This window comes from Falco peregrinus, chromosome 1 (genome assembly GCF_023634155.1).
Source record: "Falco peregrinus isolate bFalPer1 chromosome 1, bFalPer1.pri, whole genome shotgun sequence".
Lineage (NCBI taxonomy): Eukaryota > Metazoa > Chordata > Aves > Falconiformes > Falconidae > Falco > Falco peregrinus.
In genome coordinates this window covers 124,384,981-124,390,980 of record NC_073721.1, presented here as the reverse complement: position 1 = coordinate 124,390,980, position 6,000 = coordinate 124,384,981, and positions in this window count along the sequence as shown.

The window sequence follows — 6,000 nt, the reverse complement described above, 5'->3', positions numbered from 1 at the left end:
CTTGCACAGGTTGTGCCAAGTGAAATTGTGTCTGTGCAGCGGTTCCCTGACCTCCTGCTGGGCACATTGCCGCCAATCTCACAGCTCATTGCCTGCCCTCACCTCTAAAGCAAAAGGTGTCGTAGCCTTCCTGCAATACACATCTGTCATACCCTGGTTTGAATCATGAAAAAATGTATAAAAGAAGATGACAGGTGGTTTAAAAGGGAAGGAAAAACTGACTGCAAAAATGCTATGGGCAGAGCCTTAATGTTCCCCAAGTTAGAGCGCAGTCATTTCTAGGTAGCGGTGTGTGACTGGCTCCATCTCCAAATCCCACTCTGTCCCTGAAGGGGCTCTGGGCACATTCAGGTGGGAGGTGCAGAGGGGAGGACTGGGAGCTTCAGCCCATCTGCCCACTGTGCCAGCCCACTGCCCAGCGCAGGCTGGCACCTCCAGATGATGGTGCTCCCTGTGCTGACTGGCCGGCAGACGAGCACATGTCCCACCACTGACTGCACTGAGACCTTCAGCTCCGAATGGAGGCAGTCCAGACTGCCCTTCTGGGCTCAAGCCCCCATTTCTTAGGTGTGCGGTCCCCTAGCAGACAGCCTGGGTCTTGTGATTTCTCCCTACAGCTCTAGTCTGGTGTTGAGAGTCTCGTGCAGAGCAAGGTTTGGCCGAACTTCAGATAACCAGTTATTTTAAATAACATGAGTTCAGCCAGAGCTACGTGAGATTCCAGACCTTTCTCACTTCTGTTTCCCTTCCTGCAAAACACCCCACAAAGATAATCTTGGCAGATATCTCTTGTATGAGATAAAGCAGAACCAGCTCCCCAGAGCTGACACAGCTGAAGTGCAATAAAACCCCCATTTCTGCTCTTTTGGGAACCGTCAGAAAGAAACTCAAGTGACTTCCCCAGTAGTGAGAAACCACAAGTTTTTCAGTTCTCATGTTTAATTTCTGTTTCTCTCATGTTCCTTCTCAGCTCAGATCGAGGTTCGTATCCAGAAATTCAGATTTCATAGCCAGAAAACCTTATGATAGTCCACTGTAAGTGCTTGCTGTGAGCTCAGTTTATTTGCGACCCGTTATATGAGCTATGTCTCCTAACCGGAGTCACTTGCATTCAGCCACTTCCAAAACAAAGCTGTACTTTCCTTTGGAATCAGGCCTCTGAAGTAGGGGACACACAGGGCCTCAAATATTTCTGAGATAACAGCTCTTTCTGATTTGTGTCAGGGTCATTGAAAAACAATACTTGGATAAAAATACCCTGGGGTGGTCTGCAACACCCCCTGTTTGGGGCGCTGGGCAGCATCACACTTAGAGGACAGGCAGGGTGGCCGTAAGCCCCCTTTCCAACCCCCAGCCCTGGAGCTGCAAAGCTGTGTTTCCCATATGGGCACCTGCAGCACGCAGGGTCTCCTGGGCATAGACAAGTCCTTGCCACGTCTCTTTGCCTCGGTTGCAAGCAGGAGCAGGTGAAGGAACAGCATTTAGAGTTGTCCCCATGTTGCCAAGAGTAGGCTGGAGGGGCAAGTTAGGCAAGCTTCAAAAGCACCTTTGTGTCACTGTATACCACAAGCCATTTTTATGGGATGAGGAAATCTGGCCCATAACGCTGCCACCTCATGCCATAGTGTGACGATACTAAAGAGCGATGTATGGAGCTACCTGTCTCTGGCCAATGAAGCAGTCAGAACAGCACTTTACCAGGAGACATTGCTGCCTCCAGGACAATTGTTGCACATCCACAGGTCCCTTCCCACAGGATTGATACAACTACTGGAAGACCTTTTGTTTAGATTGCCTGCTAAGTAGCAGGCACAGCTCATCTTGCATTTCTGAAAGACGGAGAACGCACTACAGTGCAGGGCTGGGCACGAACTGCACGTGTCCCATCCCAGAGCACTCAGCTTCCTCCAGCAAGAGCATTCCCAAAAGCCACATTGTGATGCAGCCCCTGTGCTGCCCTGGGTATGCCAATACTGGCCAGCTAGCTACCAGATCATATTATTTATCTCCTTGGAAAAGTTGCAAAGCCCTCATTTGCGAACAAGAGAAGAAGCAATAGGTTCCTCCTTTGCTGCAGGGGTTTGGTGGTGGGTGACAGCAGCTGGGCAGCCCTGCAGACCCGCATTCTCCCTGTGCTCAGCACACAGGTGCAGCGCAGACATCAAGGTGCTGCCATCCCCAACTCCAGCCAAAGCTGACCCAGAGGCTTGCTCCTGACCTGGCTTGGATTGAAGCTTGTGACCTAGAGGTGAACTGCTCTACATCCCATATCCAGTCTCCCACTGAGTTTATTTTCTAGTGTGGCAGATCAAAGACTGCCGTAAGGAGCAAATCTATCAAAGGCTCAGCACCCTAAGATAGATCCAGCTTGCTTTCATGTTTACTTTTAACAAGCATATTCCTTCCTATTGTTCAGCAATTGCTTTAAAATGGATAATTACCAGATTTCCCTATTAATGGAAAAAAATCAGGCAATCCTAAATCTTAAAACTTGCTACTATCTGTGCACTGCATGTATCATATTGGGGAAAAAACTGTATGGAGCAAAGTTATTACACAGTGACCATGTCTCGGCTCAGCAGCTGGTTTTAATTTCAGCAGAAGATCCCCTCTGCTTCCCAGCAATGCCACCAGCCCTGCTCTTCCCACTTCTCTGTAAGCACTGCAAAGCTCCAGCATCAGCCTAACACATCACACTTGCTTTAGTGGAGTTGTTCCTGAATTCCACTTGAATAATTGAAAAGGGCTTTTCTGTCTGCTTGATCATAGATAGACACAAGCCATCAGAAACCTCTGGGAAATCTAGTAAGAATTAATTGACAGCACTTTGTATCCTCCAACATGTTTGGAAGTGAAAACTTCCTTCACTTCCCCTATATAGTGACCTGCACAAAGCTGAACATGGACTCAAATGACTGATGGACATGCCACTTTTCAAGTCCTGATACCTTCCTTGCTGCACAAAGAGCAATAGAATAAGGCAACATGGGCCAAAAGGTAAGACTCAGTCCTGTGGTTAAAGCAGCACTGGCACTCAGGAAATCTGGGGTGAGATTCTGGCCCTTTCCCCCAGAATGGGTTGGAATCAACCATAGCCTTGAGGACTAATCTGAGTTTTGTTACAGCCTATGAATGGCTCTGGGTAAATTGCTTAACCAACCTCATTTCCCACTCCCTATGCTAGCTCGGATACTCGTGCCCGTTTTTCTGGGTTGTTGCATGAATTATTTGGTATTTGGGAAGCTCTTACATCCATGTAACTGGCATGTAACAATTAAATGTGCTCCTGCTTTTGGATTAGAACTCCAACAATTCAGAGCTGAGCACATTTTGTTTTGATTTTCTTATGACTATATGAATTCACTGAGACAAGTGACAGAGAAATATGATTCATCGTATTCATATGACTTATTTCCAGAGCAGTTCTTACTTTTATCTGAGCAATTGGAAAAATGTTAAAGGCAAGACTATTTTAGCCACCTGACTTAAGAAGGTTGCTTTATTCCACATTTCTGTTTTCAATAAATATCTCACGACAAAAACATCCCCTGCAGCATATATACGCAAAGGACAAAAAGGCGTTAAATCCTAAGGGGGGGTGGCAGGAAGAGATAAATAGTTTACTTCTATTATCTTTACCATATGTTCTATTCCAACTGGATACACATAAACAGCATGTAATCTTCAAGCTCAGCTTTAGACTCTTTGAAGTGACCTGACCATACTACTGATTTATTTCAAACTAACCTTTCTCTTTGAACCCTAGGTCAAGGTTAATTCTATAATAAAACATACCTTATACAGCTGGCTTTTCCAGTAGGGCTAGCAAGTAACGAAGCCCTCAGTCACAAGCATTTGTTTCACTGAGTGTAGTATTGTATTTCTATTTTCCCTTCCCTGTATTAATTTCCTTCACAGACCCTAGTTAAGGGGGGAAAAAAAATCTCTTTTCCGGTCCATGAGATCAATTTTAAATACACTGGAATTAAATGAAGACATTTAAGCCACATTTCTTTGCTGAAATGCATTCACTAACACCATAAACTATTTTTATTACAGTCTATGTTAAATAGTCAGATCTTCAATTTCATAAGAAGTCGTATAGCTACGTTATTCAAACTCCTCCACCAGCAATGACCCTTTCAGAACCTTTTACAAAACCATCTTTGTATCAAATCGTAGCAAACCACCAAGGACAGCTTTTCTATCTAGGAAAATAAAATTGGAAAAAAGAAATACATTTGAAGGGCACTTCTCAAAAAAACAAGAGAGCTCTTTCTAAGTGCCCCCAGCCAGTCTTGCCTGCCTGTAGGTATCACAGAGTAGAAGCACTCCAAGCAGGAGTGCAAAAGTGTGCAAACTAGTTTGGCACTGTGGGATGCAGTCGTTAAGAGACCCTGAGGTGCACAACATATTGTTCAAAGACTGCTCATCGGGTCATTTTTAAGAGGACTGGAAAGCTGCTTTTGAATCTCAGCCTCCAGCCCACGGCACATACTCACAGCACTTAATTAAAAAGCAGCAATGCACAAGCTAAAACAGCAGCTGTTACATATTTCTTCTGGCTCCAAAGCCTTGCCAACATGGTGCCTGTTAGAGCTGTAGGGAGAGGGATGAGATGAGAACTTCTGGGTTTGGGGCTTCCACAAGGCACAGGCTGGAAGACCTTATCTGCTGTAGCTAACACCAGGGGGGAATTGTGCTTCCCCTCCAAATGAATGATGACTTTATCCTGGCTTATCCTCACACATTTTGCAGGACTGAGTCTACAGAGGGTTGGTGTTCAGCATCGCCAGCACAGAAAGGTGCAGCTCCCTTAAAACCGTCACCAAAAGCCCTCAGTACTTCATCTCTGGCTCAGGGGCCGCTTTGTAAAACAGGGCTTTAGTCTAGTGTCAGATGAGTTTGACCAGAGAGCACTCTCAGTCAGCCCTGATACAGCAAACTTGTTAGCTCATCAATATCTGTCATTGCCTAACGCAGCTGAGCTTGCCATAATGGGAGCACCATCCATTTGAAATCCCAACGGTAGGCATCATTTTTGGATCAATGCTTTTAGAATCTCCATTAACTATTATGATGCCAGCGATGTTTTAGACCTATTTTGGGTTAATTTCTTTATGCCAGGACAAGTCCACAAATGGTCCTCACTTCACTTGGAGAGACAGACTCTCCTACAGTAATATAAAAAGTGGCAGCACAGTGAGCCCAGCATCTCCAGGACTGACATGGTTCCAAGGAAACCCGTTTCCCTCCAGCTCTCCTGTCACATTTCACCATGCTGTCTTTCTCTTTTAGCTTCTCCTCAGAGAGTATTGCCTGTCCCCACTCCGTAAATCACATGCCAGGAAGCCCCACTCCCCACAGCGGAGCCCGCAGCTGGCAGTGCCGTACACGTCCTGCCCATACTCTGCCACAAAATCACAGCACCAGGCATGCTGTGAGAGAAACGATACAGCATGCTGCCTGTTACCTAACAGTCCTGAACAGGAGACCAACACACCTTTTGCTACACAAATTGTCTTTGCCCGTCCCAGGGACATCAGAGGTAATACTCTTCCTCTCTTTACCACAGTAAGTGGTACTTTAAATGAGGGCACTGAAATTAGAGCAATTCAGAAGCTCAACATAGCAATGTAAAATTCCACCCAAATGCATTGAAAGAGATATCTCTACCATTTTCTAATATTGTTCTTTAACAGATGCCAAAAATTATTACATCTAATGATTTATTAGTGAATGAAATCAGCCAATTAGCCAAGGACTGATTTTCAAAGGGATCGCACAGAACAATTTAATATAATGCAAGATAATAAACATGTCCTGAGCTGAATCACTGAATGATGTTGCTAACAGCCTGTCAGAGATATCAGATATTTACAGCTGAACAAGGCACCACATCAGATAAAGTAAAATACATCCTCTCAAGGATACAGAAATATGGAAAGGAATCTCTCCGGCTGCATTTCAAGTCTGGGTAATTTCCATAACTCCTGAGAA